The 22847-nt window shown below is 38.6% G+C and overlaps 1 pseudogene; it reads right to left on the bottom strand.

Moving 5' to 3' along the window:
- The window catches only part of LOC149192688 (cytoplasmic 60S subunit biogenesis factor REI1 homolog 1-like), a 143134-nt pseudogene that overhangs the window by 5477 nt on the left and 114810 nt on the right, over positions 1-22847 (bottom strand).

Genomic DNA, 22847 nt, shown 5'->3' with positions numbered 1-22847 from the left:
AGACAATAGGGACAAGACAAAAGGATCAATGGGTTCCACATTTCTCTTCTAAGTTCACAAAGGGTGAAGTTAAAGTAGAACATATTATCAGAATGGCATAGAAGAAGTTTGTAAGGGCCCATATAAAGATCACTTCATTGGGATTTGGATCTAAGGGTGGAAGGCAAGGCAAATGCCTTGGTTGCAATAAGTTCGACCATTATGTGAAGGAGTGTCCGAAGGTAATGCAAGTCATCAAGGAAATGGTCGAATCTTCAAAGAAAGCAAGGAACCCCAAAATCTCTTTTATGTACCTGATCGCAAGAGGAACCTGGTTTCCATCCTAGAAATGGAAGTCAAAGGCTTCAGGGTGGCACTCATCGATGGAAAGGTACGTGTTTGGAAATAGAATTTTCAAAGATGTTTTTGAGTACATGGTTGTATCAAATTGCAGGAAGTCCACTGGGGACCATGTCCATTGTCACATAGCATCGAAGGTCTGTGAGTTAGATGGTGACAGGGATGCCTGAATTCAAAAGGAGCATGAAAAGTACATGTCTGAGATGTACTGAAGGAAAATCTTACAAGGCAACCATTCCCCTCATGTAGCAGGTCGACAAGTTTGGAAAAACTCGTGGAGTTTGAGATTCATGAATGGGAATCTCATGTATACAGGTGGAAGAAAGCCCTCTATGGCTTGAAGCAAAACACCCCGAGCATAGTATGAGAGGATTGATAGCTGTTTGATGAAGCTAAGATTCACTAGGAGTGAAACCGATCCAAAACATTACCCAAAGGTTGTGGATGATAGACCTCTCATACTGGCACCTCATAAGGACGACCTATTTCTGACAGGTGTAGACCCTCTCATCTGCAGAAGTAAGAGGGAGTTGGATTTTGAATGTGGAATGATAAACTGCAAGCTTATGACTACCTAGAGGATATTAACTTTCAGAAGTTATATGGTAGTGATGTCGAACCAGATTTGGGAAATACCTCTAAGTTTCATAAACTCAATCACGTTGATGTTCTTGGTGAACTTCTGTCCGGACATATGTTTTGCAGTTAGCATGGTGAGCTCATATTTGGTTGAGCCTCATTGGATTGGTGCCAAGAATCCTCTGAGATATCTTCGGGGCACAATCTCTCATGGATTGAGATACACTGCCAGAAATATGAAAACTGCATGATTATTCAAATGCTGACTGGGTAGGCAATGTGGAGGATCACTAGAGAACTTCTCAGTGCTGGTTCTCTTTGGATTCTTCTTTGATATCATGGTTGAGCAAGAAGCAGAAATTGATTGTTATAAGTACCACCGAGACTGGATACATAACTACGAGTATGACCATGTATGAAGTTCCCTGGTTGTGGAAACTCTTCAGTGAGTACACATGATGAATACCACTGTGATTATCTGTGACAACCAGAGGTGGGATTCGATTATTGAGGAATCCCATATTCAATGATTGCTCTAGCAGATAGACATCAGATACTATTTTATATGGGATATGGTAAGTCGATGAGCAAGGAGGCTTCATCGCACCAAGATGATGTACATGTCACTACACTTTGTCAGAGCCCCAAGGAAAGATCAAACTTTTGATTTTCCTGAATGACTTGGAGTCGTCAAGAGACCCTTGTAAAAGGGTCTTTCATGTTGCGTACATTCAGCTTTGGGAGCTTTGGGGGCTTGCAGTTCTTACTGGAGCAACATACAACCACAGGGTGACTCACCCTCCCTTGGTGGTGAGCACTAGGATAGGATGATTCACTCTCCTGTGGACAGGGTGATTCGGTCTCCTGTGGACAAGATGATTCGCTCTCTTGTGGGACAGGATGATTCACTCTCCTATGTAGCAGGATGATTAATTCTCCTATGAGGTTTGGATGATGTGTTCTCCATGACAATTGTGTAGCAAGATGATTAATTCCCCTGTGAGGTCTAGATGATGTGATCTCCATGATGATTGTGTAGCAGGATGATTAGTTCTCCTGTGAGGTCTAGATGATGTGTTCTCCATGAAAATTGTGTAGCAGGATGATTAGTTCTCCTGTGACGCCTAGATGATGTGTTCTCAGTGGCGATTGTGTAGCAGGATGATTAGTTCTCCTGTGAGGATAGGATTGATTAAGTTCTCCGATCAAGGCATCCTACCCATGCAGTCTAGGACTCCTGGGAAGTACCTCTCATCTGATCAATGAGTAGGGAAATGAGGATAGGGACCATAGTAGTACCAATGGATGCATCACTGTATCTACCATACTCCCTATGCTAGGATGACCTTCATTGATCAGGGATCAATGATACTGATCGGAGTTGTACCTACTATGACACTATTTTTGGTTTGGTTGAGGACTAGTCTGGGACCAGTGGTACATACTCTGAGACTGACTTCAAGTCAGTAGAGTACTGGACTGGGACCAGTGGTAGGAGTTGTACCTACTATGACACTGACTTTGGGTCAGTTGAGGACTGGTCTAGGACCAGTGGTACATACTCTGAGACTGACTTTGAGTCAATAGAGTACTGGCCTGGGACTAGTGGTAGGATTTGTACCTACTATGACACTGACTTTGGGTTGGTTGAGGACTGGTCTGGGATCAGTGGTACACACTCTGAGATTGACTTCGGGTCGGTGGAGAATGGTATGACACATTCTCGATCAATTCTTCTTCTTCATGGTTTAGCAAAGCTAAGTTGAGCAAAGCAGAGCTGAGCAAAGTAGAGCTAGCAGAGATAAGTTGAGTAGAGCAGAGCCAGTAGAGCTGACTAGATCAGAGCAGAGCCAACAAAGATGAGCAGAGCAGAGCAAAGCCAGAAGAGCCAGCAGCGCTGAGTAGAGCAAAGCAAAGCCAGCAGAGCCAGTAGAGTTCAGTAGAGCCAACAGAGCTCAGTAGAGCTAGCAGATCTTAGCAGAGCAGTGCAGGGCACTGATGGTAGAGATAGTATAATTGGAGATATGGATCAGCGGATGGAGTTCTCCCTAGTTGAGAGGGAGTGTTAAAATTGGCAACTAGGGCCAAACTCCATGTGGGTCATATTATTTATGGCAGTTGATATTTTTATTGGATCCCTCTCATTGAGAGGTGTAGAATTGATCTAAATATCATCCAATTCCGATAAGTATTTATGAAGTTATGAATTTATTTATGTTATGGACAAATTGTTAAGTCGGCCAACAATTTATGTATGCTTAGAAGCCCAACAGTCATGTCTATTCAACCTCTACGTTTTAGTATAAATAGAAGAGGACTTCAAGTCATTTCTACACACACTTGGATCTCTTCCTCTCTCTACTTTTCTTTGGGTTTTTGTAGGATGAGAGATCCTAAGGAAAAGTCGGAAAAGCCGGAACTGCTAGAAAAGCCGGAAAAGCCAGAGCTGCCGAAAAAAAAGGAACTATCGGAAAAGCTGGAAATACCAGAAAAGCCAGAAATTGCTAAAAAAGCCAGAATAGCTGGAAAAGCCAGAAAAGATGGAACTGTCAAAAAAGCCAGAAAAGCCACAACTACTGGAAAAGCCAGAGAATCTAGAAGCACTAGAAAATGCAGAACTGTCGGAAAAGCCAGAAATGCTGAGAATAGATGGAAATACTAGAAAAGCTAGAAAATTCGAAAAAGCTAGAAAAGCCAGAAAAGCTGGAACTGTCGGAACTGCCGGAAAAGTAGGAACTATCGGAAAATTCGGAAATTCCGAAAAAGCTGGAAATACCAGAAAATCCAGAAAAGGCAGAAAAGCTGAAAATGCCGGAACTGTCAGAACTGCCAGAACTATCGAGAACTGCTAAAATAGCCAGAGCATCTGTCTCTGCAGGAAGGCAGCATGATGTATGAGATCATGGGCAACATAATAAGCAGCACGATGATATGATCACGGGCAGCATAATGATGCATGATGATATGAGCATGGACAACATAATGATGAATGAGATCATGAGCATGGGCAGCTTGATGATGAATAAGACCATGGAAGATGTAGCATGAAGATGAGAGCAGCTCAGTCATCAAGGTTCAACACTTGTGACAGTACAACAAGGTGTCACACGGTAATGTGCAGCAAATGGACGAGATGCAACACTATGATAGGTGAACGAGTCACATTAGAGAATCAATTAAAGCAATATGTCTTCAACTGATCTCATGCCAATATAAAAAGTCAAAGTGATTGACTTCTATTGTAAATGTAATATCTCTCTCACTTTCTTTGCTGAACTTTGAAGAACATAAAAGAAGAATTTATCAAGGGTTTCCCCACATTGTGGGGTTTGTCCCTGGCTAGCACCACATCTTGTGTCCTCTTGTCTTGGCTTGTCTTTTGCGATTTATATTTATGTTCTATCTGCAGTTTAATTTATGCCGATATGATTGCTAATGTGGAAAATAAATTGAAATAAATTTCTCTAGCATAAAACATACCTAAAATTAACATAAACATACACCTAAAACAATGAAATAGTAGTCTAACAACCATTTATGACATATGCATGAAAGTTTGTCATCTATGACACCTTCATATATTAAGTGAAATCCCCAAGATATACAATTAGAGTGATGCCACACTAGCCCCAATAGTGGAAAATTAAGTCACCACTTGCTCCTCCAAAGAAAGAGCTTCCCTCCTATGCCAAGCTAAAGAAGCCAAGGTGAAAAGTCCAAAGTCCCTCCCTTTGAGCTATGAGGGTGTATTTATAAAAAATGAGGTGACTCTCTACCTCCCATGTGACTCTTAACCTCCCTCATTACTCTTGAGCTCCTACTATCACTTTTAGAATTCCTATGTGACCTTTGAGATTCTACATAACTTTAGAAATTTCTAGTGATTTTTCACATTCCGGGAGGGGCCCTTTGGATTCAACTAATCTTACATTTTGATCATTTTTGGAAATTACATAATTACATCCATAAATAATGTGGCAAAATACCATGAAACGTATGAATCTTATACTGACATGTGTAGATATCATGACTTGACAATGATGACATGGAGCTTCATTATGATGTGTCAATGTTAATATTTCCTCCTTGGTACCGTATTTGTATCTTCATGATAGATTTTTCAAGTACTTCATCTTCATCCTCCAATATGTTGGTTGATATGGTGTTGTACATGTCATCTTGATCTTCAATCGTCTATTGTGGCATAGTGTCCTTTCATCTCTTTGCTTGATGATCTCTTTGTGTATTTAGCTTCACAACTATCTTCTTACATAATCTCCTTAGCATCCTCCTTGAGCATAATCCTATCATGTCAAGGTCACAATACCTGCAAATGGAATTCACTAATGACAATATGCCATCAATCCCAAAATATCCTAATCGATCTTGTTTCTTGTGCAACATTCTAATTGAGTTGTGGAAGTGAATAGGATTGAGGGGGAGGCTGAGGGATTGTAGAGTGAGTAGAAATAATAGGAAGTGATGAGGGTATAGTTACTAAGTCTACACAATTCATAGTCATTGAGGGACATGAAGGCAAGATTTCACAGCTAAGGGAGTCAGGGATGTAGTGAGGGGGACTTGTTCATTGTGATTGCACAATGTATAGTTCTGGAAGGACTGAGGTAGCTTATTGCACAATTGATAAATTCAAGGACTAAGACAAGGACTAACTACTGACTCGTACTGGAAAGTGCACAATGGAGGCCTCGGTCAGCAAATATTACGCAATTGGTAAGCGAAAGAGGTAATGAATGGGCCTAGGGGTTGTATAATGCATAGTTCTTGGAGGCAGTGATTGTACAATGCACAGTTCTAGGAGGCTAGGATGATTAAATGGGGCTTAAGACAATGCAATGAAAGCTTAAATATAATAAGATGACAAGTGGTTGTTAGGGAAAGTTGTGAAGATAGGAAAGCTTAAGAAATTGATTAAGTGTGGGATCAATGAATCAAAAAGATAAGACCAAAATGTGAAATGAACATGATCACACACTCATAAACAATCAACCACATGACAATGAAACACTTAGCACCAAGAATCAGCATACGTCCATTAAAACGAAAGAAAAATAACACCTCCAAGTGCAACACTTTAGATACACTTTGCAACACTAATGTAGATTGCAACCAGAAAATATACAATACTTTTGGAATAACTATAATGCATATCTCTATAATATATAGAATCCATAAGTACAACAGAAAACACCAAAGATGTATGTTAAAGATGCACTATAACTCCTTTTCATAAAGAGTGAAAATTGTGATATTAAGAATAAGTGAAAACAACACCTGCAAAAGCTAAAGGAAGTGAAAAAAATACATGAAAAAGCTAAAGAAAGAAAAAGTGACACTTGTGAAAGAAAAATGATGCAAAAGTGATAGTTGAGAAAACTCACTGGAATGGTGGTACATTTGCAACTAAAAGTGAGGGAGACTATGACTGGAATTCCACACTAACTTCTCATAGTGATTGCACAGTTCGCTATCCCTGTCAAACGTGAAATTCATGTAAATAGGGGTTGTATAGGGTCTATGACTTGTGTAATTATTGTTACCAAGGACTGGGAAATCATTGTCACTAGTTACTGTGCATGCTTTATTTTCATTGGTTTTGTAAGCATTATTCTTAAGGATTGCACAATGCTTGTCTATAGGGGTAAACATTTACTACTGAGCTTGCAAGGAAGAGATGTGCCTTCAAATGCATCGAAAGCTAAGAATGTGTAAGGAAGTGGTTTCAATAGTTAAAATCTCAGAAGAAGGCTTAAACACTCAGAAAAACATCAAACAAACATGAAACAACTATGACCAACTTGGAAGTACAAATCATAAGATCACAAGGAGGCTTCAAAATTCAAGTGTAGGGAAATTTTTGGTGGGTGTTTATTGCAGCTACAACACTTGGTGACACATTGGAAGAACTCCATCTTCTTTTCTTAGGTCTACATTTGATCACAAATTCTTAGTCTTTTAGGAAGTATTTATTCATCGTGTGGACCACCTTAGCTTCACATTTATCTTGGTTATAAGTAAAGTCTTTCTTATCCCCTTTCTTAGCTAAACTCATTTATAAGGATTAACATATCTCAATTGTTTCAATCTAGGAGAAGGATAGTATATTTATGCGAGTTTTAGAAGACCATAGTTTTGGTTCTATTGTTGGGGTTGTTCTGCCACCAACAGGCCTATTTAGTGTCTCCGCAGAGTCACTTTATGAAAACAAACATTGTTTCACTACTAGTGAGCTTGTTGAGTGCCTCGACGAAGTTACTTGATTCACCTCTTTGCACAAGAATCCTCTCTCATCTTTTGCCCCTTAATTTATTTTCAATATTCTCATTGGAAATTTATCGATATTTATATCACAATGGTTGAAGAGGGATACTGACTTATTAAGAGAACGTGAGTTTATTCCTTTAGAGATTGTTATATACCTTCAAAATTAATATTCTCTCTCTTAGCTCTCTCCTTTCCTTTCTCTACTTGATTTTGTCAGCAAGAAAAACACCATTCAATACAAGGTTGTTTCAGGAATGAATATCCTAATAGAGATACGGGCTTCTTAGATTTGGAAAAAAATATTTTTCATCTGGACATTATTGAATTTAAAAGGTATGTAAACCCAAACAAAGAAGGGGATCACAGACTAGAAAATCATTAGTTGTAATCACAATTTCCCTTTCAAAGCTTCGCAACATTGTCTTTCAAGCTAGATAAGAGAAGTTTTCATTAACAATATTATTAAACAAAATGTGAAAGAAAATACATGACACAACAAGAAAATAAAAAGTAGGAAAATAAAAAAAGTGTAAGACTGTAATGAAAAGCAACATGGAAGACAAAAAACAAAGAAAATGTAAATACTAGATGAAGAGAAAAATGCAAGGACATGGAATGAAACTACACCTATTCCTAATATAACTGCCTAGAAGGTCATGGCCAAGTGAAGTGAAATTTCCAATATAACTATTCAAGTTGCTCCGGACTAGTAAAATGAAAGATACAAACAATTAAAAACCATATAGAACAATGTACATAAATAAATATGCCTACTTGAATTACCTGTGCATGTGAATGAAGATCAAGACTGTAGGCATAAAGATTTTATTTAGAAGCTCGCTCTATCCAACCTGCAAGCTTGCCACAATAGTAAGGATTATGAACATGAATACCTTGAAAACATTTCTGAAACATACATCCATACCTATTGAGTTCAAGATAGCATTGGAATTTGTTATTAGTGGTTGAACTCATCTAATATGATTCCTCTAACTAATCTACAATTGGATGGTGAAAACAACCAGCTACAAAAGTTTGAAATTTTTGCAAAGTTAAATATTCAATCATCAAATCCATATTATGATAAATATCAGACATGGATAACATATATCATTCTCATTCTGACACTTTATCAATACTGTGGGGATCTGACATAACCATCAAGAAGTGCAGAAGTACGTTGACTTATTGACACGTATCTGAGAAATAAAGAGACGAATCAAATAAAAACTAAAAAATGTCATCAAATAAGTTGATAGGAAAATAATTAGGGAGATGAAAACTATTAAATTTGGTGTATTGATCAAATCTGATAGCTAATGCATGAGGTGTTACATTATTCAAAGATAAGGATGTATTAGTTTGAGATATTTCACAAGTGCTTCAAACTAGTGGATATTCTTCCTTGTATGATGCTGCTCGGAAATGATCAGTTCTTTTTTTCCAGTGCAAGATATCATTACTTTATATCGGACTATAAATAGACTAAGAATATGAAAGTTGAAAGACTTAACATTTATTGGTGGTATAGCAAAATATGAAAACTAGTTAAGATACAAAGAATAGTAAAACCAAGCTAACCAATGAAAAAAAATGAGAGTCTAATAAAATCCAACATTGATATCGACTTGAGGGATCAATATTTCTAAATGATTCAAGCATTGAATTAGACTGACGAGGATCAATTTTTCTAGAAAAATAATTAATTTCATAACATACACTAGAAAGATAAGAAGTTGGTCATTCATAGAAGGATTCAACATGGAGGAATCTTGCAATTGGTGATATTTATCTTGACAATTCTAGTAGTAGGTCGTGAAGCTCTAGGGATATGTGAAATATTTGCACTCAAGCCTTGGGTCTAATATAAGGGATCTGCTTGAAAGATAATTAACCAAAAATGAATCTTTTATCGAATACAAATCTATATCATGAGTATTAGGAAGATTAACTTGAAAACTCCAAGAATCCTTTAAGGTTTGGATCCGATCTTTTTCAGGGATCTCATAAAGATTGTGAGCAGTTGACATAACCATTTGCAGGAGTTCAAGTACTTCAACTCCTTGACAAATCCCTAGACTTGCATGTGGTGGATCATCAAATTTGGGTGGCTTATAAAGGTCAATAGGTAGGTACATACCACTGCCATTGGATGTGTTAATGAAAACATTTCTAATGCCATTAATTTGATTAGATTTAACATTTAGCATATGATACTCTTGATGGATAGAGAATTTGGATACTTAAATAAAAAAAATCCCTTGAACATTTAAAGTTGTAATATCTTTACCATTAAAATATTTACGATTAAATAAATCTTGATCAATGGATTCAATCTCTTCATCATTTGATTGTGATTTCACACAATCTAGTACCTGGTTTTGATTAAGGCTAGAAGGGTAAGGATCTAAAAGATTTAAAGGAAATGTTGGTATAAAAGACTCACCAAACACATATAGGTATAAAGAATAGTGTGCCAAAGGTGAGGAAAGATGAGAAGGCTCAAGAGGAGAGAGTTCAATTGACACTGAATATGATTCAAAATGAAAATTTTTCATACTCATATCATCTTGCAACAACAGTGGATTTTCATGGATTTTATGATTTGTGAGATTATTTGAACATCCACCACCACCCAGGAGACTTCTTGGGTCATAGTGGGGAGATTAATACAAGAGAATATCATGACAACACATAATATTAATTGGATCAGCATAATCTTCATCAGCAATAATGGTTAAAGAATGACATACTAATGTGATTATGGAATTGGCATTACTCTTCCTTAAAATGGTATATTGAAGCTTAAACAATTGAACCATCCTATTACCCCGTTTTAGTATCTAAAGAGGAATTCGAAGAGAAATTCAAATTAAATGATCATCGCATCCCACGATTGAATATGATAAACCACTTAGATTATATTTTACATCAAAGGCTTGAGAATCAAAATATTGTGAGGAAAAGAAAAGATCATCCACTATGCTTGGGAACTCATCACTTTTTGTAAAAACAAAACATGAATTTCAAGGTGATGTTTGTCTAAGGTTTCAACTTGAGTAAGTATTTTTGGATCATTTGACTAGTTACTAGGATTGTAAGAAGACTGATCATCACTTTGACAAGGAGGAATTTAATTGAAAGAGGGAAGAAAGGTTGAAAGTTCCTTCACCCTTTTTCTTCTCTACTAGTGAAATATAGTCACCTTGTAGTTGATCACTATGTGAACCATAAAATTAAGAAACAAAAGTATCTAAAGCAATTACTAGTGGAGTGGGTTGATTAGGTAAATCAAGCTACAAAGGGTCATGAGATAGAGGATCACAAGTATCCCTTGAATAAATGCTACTTCCATTGGAATCAATTTCAAGAATAATATTATGCATGTTAGTGTTATCTATAAGAATAATATTATGCATGTTAGTGTTAATTTTCATGAGAAGAAGATGAATGTGAGAGAAGAAAATCAACAATTTCATTTTCAGATTTCACAACTCCAACCCCAACAAAGGGGGCACATTTTTTGGTAATGAGAAAGCAGGAGAATAAGGAATAAAAGGAGTAATAAATTCCTCCTCTAAGGATGGAGGTGCCTCATGTTTGAGGAAAGTTTGGAGAGAAAAATCATCAAGAGAATCTGATATAATTTTTTTCAAGGAGACTAGAACCAAACACTAAAAATTCTTACAGAAGAAATCCCAATCCATATATTCTTTAGGAAAATCATAGCAAATATGAAGAAACCAATCAAGAAAATCCTCAACTAATTAACCGGTTTCCATTCTAAGTTGATTGATCCTTTATATACATATTTATAATCATACTTATCAAAAGCTTCATGAATCTTCTTAATAAGATTCTCAAATGAATGAATAGAAGTAGTTTGTAATGTATGACACCAACACTTAACATGACCATAAAGTGTAAGGGTAAACAATTTATCCTGAGGATCATTACAATGTATTCCATTAGGAAAGAAAATTTGAATGAATAAAATCATATGCCCAAGAATGGTTGTTGGACACTTTCCATCAAACTTGAGATGTGATAAGTGATGAATGATTTACATGAGGATTGTAAGATTTGATCTATTAGAAAAGAATCTTCAGATTATGATTTGGGAATAACCCATTTAATATGAGAGATTCAAAACAAATTTCAACTAGTTCAACTTATCATCTAGCCCTCCTTCTAGTTCAACCTATTGATGGTGCTAGAAATTTGTTAACCAAGGGGGTCTCCCTGGAATGAAGTTCAACTAGTCCTCACACTGTTTGGAGTAGTAGCCCCAAAAAGGAAATAAGGTGAGCTTCCATTAACCTTAGGAATTTTCCTTGGCTACAATTATCAACATAAAATAATATACAAATTGTGTTTATAACAAGCAAGTGAGTTGACATTGTGGGGCATACAATTGCAATGTACATGAGGTTCTTTCATAGAAGGGAGAAGTAAGAGTGTGCCTCTAGAAGAAAAGTAATAGTACTATCCTAAAAGATACACACAAAAGCATGGAAAGAATCATTCGTTAACCTACAAAGTAGTTCACAAGATAAAAAGGATCATAGAAGAAAATAACAATGCATATTCAACAAGATGCATACTAAATCCAATGAAATGGTTAATTTTCATTAGTATGTGTTAACATAAACATACACCACAAACAATGAAAAAATAGTCTCACGATCATTCATGACATATGCATGACAGTGTGTTGGTTCTTAGAGATTCAAATATTAAGTGAAAGTCCCAAGATATATAATTACAATGTTGCCACACTAGCCCCAATAGTGGAACATTAGGTCACCACTTTCTCCTACAAATAAATGTCTTCTCTCCTATGCCAAGTTAGAGAATACAAAGTGAAAAAGCCAAAGTCCATCCCTATGAGCTATGAAGGTGTATTTATAACAAATGAGGTGACTCTCCACCTCCCATTTCTGGAAATTACATAATTACATCCGCAAATGATGTGGAAAAATTTAGTGACACATATGACTCTTAAAGTGAAAAGTGTAAAGATCATGGTCATGCAATGATGACATGCAACTTCATTGTGATGTTTCAATGTCAAGCTTTCCTACTTGCTGCAATATTTGTATATTTATGATAGATTTTGGAAGTAACTCATCTTCATAATCCAAGAGGATGTTTTATACGGAGTCTTCCATGTGATCTTGATCTTCAATCATTTTTCGTGATCTAGTGTCCCTTCATCTCTTGGCTTGATGATCTATTTGTGTCTCCAACTTCACAACTTTATTCTTACATCATCTCCTTAGAATCCTCCATGAACACCATCATATCATGTCAATATAAAAAAACTCAAAAATGGAATTTACTCATGAAAGGAATACATCATTCCAAAAATATCCTAATATATCTTGTTTCTTATGCAGCACACTCATTAAGGCAGGAAATTGTACAAGATTGAGGGGGATGCCCAGGGATTGTGAAGTCCATAGAAGAAATAGAAAGTGATGAGGGTCTACTTACTAGGACTATGAAATGTGTAGTGACTGAGGGATAGGAAGTAAATATTACGTAGTCTAGAGAGTCACGGATGCAGCGAGATAGGATTTCTCACTATGATTATGAAATGTGTAGTTCTAGAATGACTGAGATAGTTGATTGTGCGACTGAGTAAGTCAAGGAATGAGATAGGGCTTAATTACTAACTAAGAATGTGAAATGCACATTGGAGTTATGACTGGGAAAAGATTGCACAATTGGAAAGTGCAAGAGGCAGGGAATGAGCACAAGAGTTATAGAATGCATAGTTGTTGTAGGTAATGACTATGCAGTGCATCATTCCAGGAGGTAAGGATGGTTCACTAGGGCTTGAGACTACACATTGCACAATTCCCAAATGAAATATGAGGAGTGGATGATGGGGGAAGTTGTAAAGATAGGAAATCTTGAAAAATTAATTAAGTGTGGGATCAGTGAAGTAGCAAGATACGACTAAAACATGACTTGAACATGATCACACACTCATAAACAGTCAACCGCTCGATAATGAAACACTTAAAACCTAGAATCAACATGCATCCATTGAAACGACATCAAAATGAAGCGTACCTCCAAGTGTGACATTTTAGATACACTTTTCAACACTAGTGTCAAATGCAACCATAAAATGCACAATACTTTGGGAATAAGATTAATGAATAGATATATGATAGATAGAAACCATAAGTACAAGGGAAAACACCAATTCTATCTTTTAAATATGTGTTATAACTCCCTTTCACAAAGGGAAACACTTGTGAATGTGAGAATAAGTGAAACTAACACTTGCAAAAACTGAATGAAGTAATAGTGACACATGCGAAATATAAAGAAAGAAAAAGTGACACTTGCAAAAGTAAATGTAGGTGTGGACGATGCTGGACCTGCCAACATGTACAGGTATCTCCCTGCTAAGAAGTCCATATTAGACCTCAGACCGTTTGGTGTAGGAGTCCCAACAGTGGGTCGTATGGTAATGCCTTGACTACGATTTCATACAGAGGAAAGTAAGATGACTCTGTTAGTAGCAAGGGTGTGATCACTGCTATGAATGAAGGAAGGTGCATGAGAGGTTCTAACACCATGGGTTGAGATGAGTGCACCCCTTAGAATCCTGTAACATTACTCGGATGGGAAGGGAACACATGAGCAAAGATGCATCACAAGCTGGAAAGAAAGTCATTTGGCAATCCAAAGTGATCGTTAAATCAATCAACACATTTTAGAAAGATTCATACATGCTCATACAAAATATTCCATACATGCGTGCGTAAGAAAGAAAATACATATGCCATTTAGAGTAAACAAGACAACTGGAATACAATAAAAAATATGCATGAAATGTGTTGGCTCTTATTATATAAATAAGTGTAAGTTCCAGTCATACAATACATCCATGTACACCCGCTGGCCCCAACAGTGGGATGCTACAGCCACATCTGCTTTCTCCTCCAAAGAGATTCACTAGCTCCATGTAGTGGAGAAGCCAAGGCACGTTACAGTATTGTCCAAGTTCTCTCCAAGAAGTCTTATCGGAAGCTTGGCTAATCAAAAGCCTTTACAATGAGTTATGAGGTTCTATTTATAGCAAAGGGTGGGGTAACCCTTGACATTCCCCTTTGTGATAGTTCTTCTACCCTCATGGCTCTTCATCTACTCTATGAATGTTACATCGAACTATTGACACTTAAACTTCCACTTGACATGGCATTACATTACAATGCACATGTACTCATGTGAGACAAAATTGCTTGAGGAAGCCATGCAACACATCACTAACACTCGGTCCATTGAGGTGAGACTAACTCTTTGACATGCTTGTGATAGTGTGGTTGGTAAGTTGATGCCAACCTTGGTCATCCGCGATGGTGTGGATGCACCCCATGGTGACATCTTGTTGAAGCAACATCTTGCCTCCATTGCATCCGATGCATTGGCATGGCTCCTTCATCCATCTCGTCTGCTAACATGTGCATGGTCTTCTTAGGCGTAGCTAAACCAGCAACACATTGATGCATAATGTCCATGTTGATCTTCAAGTGTGTGATGGTGGTCATGCATGTCAACTTTCTAAAGTACATGTTGAGATCCAGTTGGACTTGCTTCTTGTCTTCTCCTTGGCGAGTTTGCTAAATGGGTTGGATCGCATGCATGTGCACAATGACATGCATGTTGCTGAATCCCTTCCATTCGACCAACAACACTGATCATCATGTCTGCTCCGTGCCAGCTGATGGGATGGATCTTTAACATGTACGGGCACAATTTCATCCGTGAGTGCATGTTGCACCCACTGTTGTTGCTATTCCTGATGTAACTCATTCGTCTGTCTATGTAGCTTCATGTTCTTCCTTGAGTTGATGCTTCATCTCATGCAACTCCTTCTTCATTCCATTCTCTGTCTTTGCAACATCTTCATGTCGTGCCGTCACCTTATAGCTTGAGTCTCCAAAGTTTCTTTCATCATCAATGGATCTACTTGAGCTTGCAACTTTGTTCCACCTTTGTGTTTTCAATAACCTTCTTCTTTCATTCGTTGTATTCATTGTATTTGGTATGATGCCTTCAGCTGTTGTTCATGATGTTGCTTGCTATGATACTACTGCTATCATATCTTGACGTCCTTGTCTATGAAGAACTTGATATCTTCGTGAGTAGGCAAGCTCATAGACATTTGATCAATTGCCTTTACAAGTGTGCTCTGAATGGTGTCTTCGACTCTGCTCTCTTGGAAACCATTGTACCTGCATTGCTGAGAGGCAGATGAACATATGCAATACCTGGAGACATAGAAACACTCATGGAAAGCAACCTGTCAGTATAAAACCAAAATGAACTTGAGAACTGACTTGCAACATACCTACGTGACTGATCATGAAGGTTGCTCAATTTCAGTCAGGAGGTCAGGAGACTGATTACTAAGAGTGCGCAAGGCACAGTCTGGGCTACTGGGAAACTTGCTGGCTGCTGTAACTTCGCAATGCATAGTCAAGTCTAGATGATGACTGCTAGAATTGCACAATGCGTAATCTCAGCTGGCAATGGCTGCATGCTTAGTGGTCGTATTGTGCAATTTTATGGGCCAGAAGTCACTGTCCCTCAGAAATGCACAAAGTAGTCCTAGAGTATAGCACTTGGGTAGAAATGCACAGTTATGGAGAGGAATATAGAGCCTTCCTTCCCCGAATTGCGTAATGTTGTCTTAGTGAACTTAGAGTTTGGGCCGAGGTTACCTAGACTCACAGACGGGAAACTGAACATGAATGTGAGTATGAATGCATGGTGATACTGAGTGTAAGAATAAGTGAATAATCATGCATGAAAATAGTGAATGACAGGGTCAAAAAATGGAACAACATGCATGTGGGTGAGACAAGTCACCGAATTGGTGACCTTTCGTGAAAAACAATTTCATGCATGCGATAGGAGTGAGATAACAATGAAAAATAAAATGGTGTTAGTACAAGCTAGTATGTATGGAAACGATAGCAAGCACTCACTGAAATCAAACAGAGAGCATTCATACAAAGAAAAACACAAAAAGTGCCAGAAATGCAACACAACTCATGGAAAGCAGGCTTTCCCCAAAACCGTTGAGCTGAGTGCACTGAGGGCTCCTAGATGTGATGTGGGATGTCAAAGCTACAAGGTTGGTTGATGAATGATCTCTGTGGTGTTCGGTTCACGAGTTTTGATAGCATCGAGGTTGTGAAGCGCATGCCATAAATCTAGGGAGCGTGACATTTGGTGGGAGGTTTATGAAATGATCGTTGCATGTAACCTCCAACTGCTAAAAATAGATCCTTGAAACAAGGGATGCCTTCGCATGCTACCTTGGAAGAAGAAAACCATGCATGCAAGTAATTTTTTCTCATTCCTGGAGGGAACCAGTCAAATCAGTTTCACATGCAAGAGACTGCTCAACTGCTGGGAGAAAATATGCATTTCTAGCTGGGAGTTGGGTTGGCTGCCCTGGAGATTTGTGCAATTTCTTGGGCAGAACAGCTGATTGTTGCCCAGATTTGTGAAAATTCTGGGTTGAGCAGCCCTGCTAGGGAAAATTACGCAATTTTCACTGTGAATGTTGATTTCCAGAATTGTGGAATTCTGGAGCCTAGCCGGCTACCAGTTAGAATTGCGCAATTTATGGAGAGAAGACTGGTTTTCCTCTAGAATTGTGCACTTTCTTTGGGGAGACGCTTCGCCTGCAGCTAGACAAATTTCGAGTGAATGGCCTGTGAGGGGAATGCATCAAGCTGTGATTGACAGGCTACCTTTGTTTGAGAAAAACACTGAAGCTTTTGTACTTGACAAAGCAAGACATGCTACTATGAAGTTTGGAAGGGAGGCTCCAAAACGAAGCGAAGGAAAAATTTTGGAGGGTGGTTGTAGCTGCTACAACACTTGGAAACACACTAGTAGAACCCCATCTCTATGAATGGACATTGTTCATGAAAAGCAAGTCGAACGCCTTCGAAAGTATTTTTTAGTTCTTAGCTCCTCTTGGTTTCCACACTAGCTTGATTGTAGGATGTAACATCTGCCAAGCTCTTGGTCGATTGACACACATTCCAAGCCAAGGAAACACAGTTGTTTCAATTGGGGTTGAGGGGTATATTTGTGCACAAGTAGTATAGTCATCAGTGTCTTAGTTTCATCTCTGGTGTTGCTTCGATTCCAACAAGACTAGACAATACCCTAACGGAGTCACATAGGAACACAAGCATGGCTCTGCTGCCAGCAAGCCTAGTTAGTATCCCAATAGAGTTACTTGCATTGCCTCTTTACATAGGAAGCCTTTCTCTTCTTTCGCCTTATTCATTTTTCAATTTTTCAAACTTTTTTCACTTTTTCGTTTATTTCATTTTTCATCTTCATACCTGTGCATAACACTTATTCATTCGAGAGGTGGAAGAGGGATCCTAACTTATTGAGAGAATAAGAGGTTGTTCATGTAGAGAAGTAGTTTATTATACCTTTGATGTGCCTGTTAAGGATTCCCCCTCACCTTACTCTACTTGACTGAGCTGACAAGGGTTAACCCAAAAACAACCAACTGGAGTAGGTGACACTAGTTAGCGTGCAAGCATTGTGTTTTCACCAAGGTTCACTTTGAATAGTATGTATTTTCCTTTGACGTAGCATGGAATAAAAGTAACAAGTACTTCTTACAGAGGTAGGATGACAGATAACCAAGTAGTGAACATGGCACAAGGCCTCTTGTACTTTACCCAGCTTGCTTCAGGAGTCATACATGGTTTCATGTGGAACTATCCTATGCAAGAAACAAGCGAGCAAACAAACAACAAAGAAAAACAAGAGTAGAAGGAAAATAAAAAGCAAAGAAAGTAAGAAAAAATCAATAAGATGAACAAACAAACAAACGAAGCAAGTAAGTAAACAAGCATGCAAGAAAATTGATTGAAAGCAAACACTACTCCTACTCCTAAGCTAACGGTGCATGGATAATCTCAAAAAGTGATACTTCTAATGCAACCACCGGCACATTGGTTGACCCATGTTTGTGAAGGCATGGTTCGCGAACAAGATAGCTATGCAAACCAGCAAATAAGAAAGATGTAACAGTGAAGACAAACACACTCCGAGCTTACAAGAAACCACATAACAAATATGAGTGAGAGCACATGACATGCATTGTGTGGAGCTAACATGGTACTTTGCTACACTGTGTGCAGATGTTGAGTGTATTCATTCTCTTAACTGTGACATGAAAGAAAACGTGAGAAAGGTAGACCACTTGTGTTGTGCATGTGTGCTTGCTGTGTAAGATTCCTCCAACGTGTGAGCAATGGGATTGTGTAGTTTGAGTGGAGGAAGGGAAATCTTGTTGTTTGGTTGATCTTCAATGAAAAACAAAGAGTGATAAGGAGCCTTGAGTCTTTCAACAATGTCCTGACTGGAAGTGAAACCAACCTCAGGATAGCGAGGCCTGACATAACCATCAGCTCAGGCTGAAGTGCCTCAATAGTCTGGGGAGTTTCGACCACATTGACAAATAGATCATCATAGACCAGTGCCTTGGATACATTATCAACGATCGAATCAACATCGTGATCATATGAGGAAGTGAAGAGCTCATGACAACCAAGACTAGGAAATTAAGGATGTTTGTCGACATCCTCATGATTTGATGAATCAGGCAGAGGGGTAGATGAGAAGCAAAGATGCTCACCCTCTGTGTTTTCAAGAAAGATAGATGACATATTGGACGGATTTTCCGAGGAAGATGTTTCCTCTCCACACTATAATGATAGACTGACATCTGACGTGTCTTGTGAATGAGCAGAAGTAGAAGCATCCAGAAATGAGTTTTCACAGGGGAAATTAGTAGTGTTAGAATCACAAGGAATATCAGGATGAGGTTGATGAGGCACGTCAGGAAGGGAGTCATTCTTCACCATGACCTTTTCTTTAGATTCCCACACACATTCATGATGAATCTTGGCATAGCTTGGTTGTATAACACCAACTCCATCGACAACTTGATCCTCGTTCACAATAGGTGAGGAGTCTGGAATGGGAGAACATAAGAAAATACAATCCAAAGGATCAAAAGAACATGAGGATGGAGGTTAAGTGAACAAGTCCACGTGACAACCAACAGGCTTGCAAGCCAAGTCTGAGCAAATATCAAGAGCAAGTGGGGTAGAAGGATGTGATATTTCAACAGAGGTGTGTGCATGATCTCCCACATCACTCGAAGGTGGTGGAGTTGTTTGATGAGGTGAAGGTAGATAGTCACTTGTGACAGAGACTATGCCTGCATATGATTGAATAGCTCCATCACCAAGGTATGAGCGGGCTTCAAATATGTGAATAAGATACTCAAATCTTCCATAAAGAAATTCCCAATCAATTTCATCTTTGGGAAATCAGTATGCAAGATTACAAGAGCATGTGTAAAACTAATCAATGGATTCATCAAGTGCTTCTCATAATTTCAGAATCTCTTGATCAAGTTCTTTCTAGTTAAAGTGATTAAAAGCATGATCCATCTCTGCGACCAGATGAGCAAGAGAATGAATATATTTTTCGAGTTACATGGCACACCAGTGCATTGGGTGCCCTCGAAGCTTGTAGATGAATAGTGCGCAGCTCATTTACTCTTCAAAGAATCCATGTCTTTTGTATGAGCCTAAAATGCTGACAATGTTCCTTACCAAGGCTACGTAGCCTCCACCATCAAATGTTCTAGGAGACAAGTTATCCGAGAGATTTTTCGAGATGATGAAATTGTTTTGATAAGACATACATTCTGGAAGAGCAGCTTGGTAGTGAGTCATGATAGATGTGTAGAGATTCAAAATAGATGTCGGGACTCAGCTTGTCATCTAGCCCTCCTTCTAGTGCCAAAATGGTGATGGTGCTGGACCAACCAACATGTAAGGGGATCTCCTCAGTAAGAAGTCCCAATTAGACCTCAAACCATTTGTGTAGGAGTCTCAGCAGTGGGTCGTATGGTAATTCCTTGACCACGATTTTTCACAGAGGCAAGTAAGATGACTCTGTTAGTAGCAAGGGTGTGACCACTACAGTGAGTCAAGGAAGGTGTAGGAGAGGTTCTAACACTGGTGGGTTGAGATGAGTGTGGCCCTTAGTAACCTGTAACAGTACTCAGATGGGAAGGGAACACACGAGTGAAGATGCATCACAAGATGGAAAGCAAGTAAGCTGGCAATCCAAAGTGATGGTTAAACTAATCAACACATTTCAAAAATATTCATACATGCTAATACAAAACAATCCATACATGTGTGTGTAAGAAAGCAAATACATATGCCATTTAGAGTAAACAAGACAACTGGAATACAATACAACATATGCATGAAACATGTTAGCTCTTATTATATAAAGAAGTGTAAGTTCCATTCATTCAATACATCCATGTACACCCACTAGCCCCAACAGTAGGATTCTACAGACACATTTGCCTACTCCTCCAAAGAGATGTACTAGCTCCATGCAGTGGAGAAGCCAAGGCACATTACAGTATTGTCCAAGTTCTCTCCAAGATAGTCTTATCGGAAGCTTGGCTGATCAAAAGCCTTTACAATGAGTTATGAGGTTCTATTTATAGCAAAGGGTAGGGTAACCCTTGAGATTCCCCTTTGTGATACTTCATCTACCCTCATGACTCTTCATCTACTCTATGACTGTTACATCCAACTATTGACACTTGAACTTCCACTTGACATGACATTACATTACAATGCACATGTGCTCATGTGAGACAAAATGGCTTGAGCAAGCCATGCAAGACATCATTGACACTTGGTCCATTGAGGTGAGACCAACTCTTTGACATGATTGTGACAATGTGGTTGGTGAGCTGATGCCAAGCTTGTTCGTCTATGTTGGTGTGCATACACCCGATGGTGACATCTTGGTGAAGCGAGCTCTTGCCTCCGTTGCATCCAGTTTGTTGGTGTTGGGTTGTGTTATATTCTTTGCACGACTAGCCGACCTAAGTAACGAGGGGTTAGAGGGGGGCCGGAGTCCCCCCTTCATTGTGTCGACTGTAGAATGGGGGGGTCACAGGGGGTTTAAGGGGGGTGGTTAGCCCCCCTCTACGGGGTCTGGGGCAATGCCTTGGGGAAAATTGTTTTGGACCGTATATTAGATTGGGCAGACCTACCTATGGTTTTCTGCATGGTTTTCGCACATGGTTTTGGATGCGATGGTTTTCGGTCCATGGTATTGGATGCTTCGGCATGTATAAATATGTATTATAACATTGAAAGGAACATAATGAAAAATCAATCTAGTAGTCCCAATTTTGGAATCCAGGGTAAAATCTCTGTGTATATGTGTTTTATGTGTTATGCTCTCGCATTGTTTATTTTCTATGTTTTAGAATTCGTATGGAAGTAATTTTTGTATGGGGTTAAAACCTACATTTGGTATCGGAGTTGTTTTGGCTTCAAGGGGATGCCTTTTTGGCTAAGGGGTTTCACTTGGGCCTGTGATAGACCCTATTCAATGGAAGATCTACGGGATTGACTCTGGTGGTTAAAGAATATGGCGAGAAATGGAAAGATAGAGATCGGAAAATTTAATGGTCAAATTTTTTAGTTATGGAAACTCAAGATGGATCATCTGTTGGTGGATAAAGATCAGTGGATCGTGGTAGATCCAAGTACTAAACCAATGGGAGTGTCCGATGAAGAATGGAAGAAGTTGGATTAGAAGGCAAAGAACACAATATGATTGTGTGTCTCAGATTCAGTATTGCTCAATGTATTAGGGGAAGCTACAGTTAAGGCTTTGTGGGACAATTTAGGGACTTTGTACCAATCTAAGTATCTGGTCAATAAACTCTTCCTACAAAAAAAGTAGTATAACTTGACGATGAAAGATGGAGACTTGATGATAGAGCATTTGAACGCACTTAATACTATGGTAAGTCAGTTATTATATGTTTATATTAAAATTTCAGATGAAGATAAGTGCATCAGTTTGTTGTGCTCTCTACCAAATTCATGGGATAGTCTAGTTATTGCAATAGGTAGAAATGCAACTGCCTTGCAGTTTGATGAAATAGTCTCATCCTTGTTGATAGAGGAGATGAGATGGAAAAATATGGAGAGCCAGAATGGTGATGCCTTGTCTATACGAGGATGGTCCCAAAACAAAAACAAAAATAAGTCATCGAGTGGGAGATCTAAATCTAGAGGGAGATCTAAATCTCCAAGAAAACCTGTAAAGGTGGTTTGCTGGAAATGTGGAAAGGAAGGGAAGTACAAAAGGGATTGTAAATCTAAAGCTCCTGACAAAGGAAAGGGATTTGTTGATGCTCCTTTTGCAAGGGAAAAAACCAACTCTGGTGAAGGTGGGGATGTGTACTTGGCTTCTTCAAGTACACATGTAGATCATGAGGCATGGTTGATTGAATTAGGTGCATCCTTTCACTTCACTCCCCATAGAGAGTGGTTCTACGAGTATGAGAAATATGATAGTGGTGATGTCTTCTTAAGGGATGATAGGAAGGCTAGAATCATTGGTCACGGAAAAGTAAAGTTGAAGTTGCAAGGTGGAAAGGTTAGAACACTTCTGGGTGTTCTGCATATTCCTGCATTGGCCATAAATCTTATTTTTGTAAGCAAGTTAGATGA

Source organism: Pinus tabuliformis, chromosome 2_2 (genome assembly GCF_031772625.1).
Source record: "Pinus tabuliformis cultivar Carrire ecotype Pingquan chromosome 2_2, CPIR1, whole genome shotgun sequence".
In the NCBI taxonomy this organism is placed as follows: domain Eukaryota; kingdom Viridiplantae; phylum Streptophyta; class Pinopsida; order Pinales; family Pinaceae; genus Pinus; species Pinus tabuliformis.
The sequence above is the reverse complement of the archived record's forward strand: the minus strand, read 5'-3'. Positions and strand labels throughout refer to the sequence as shown.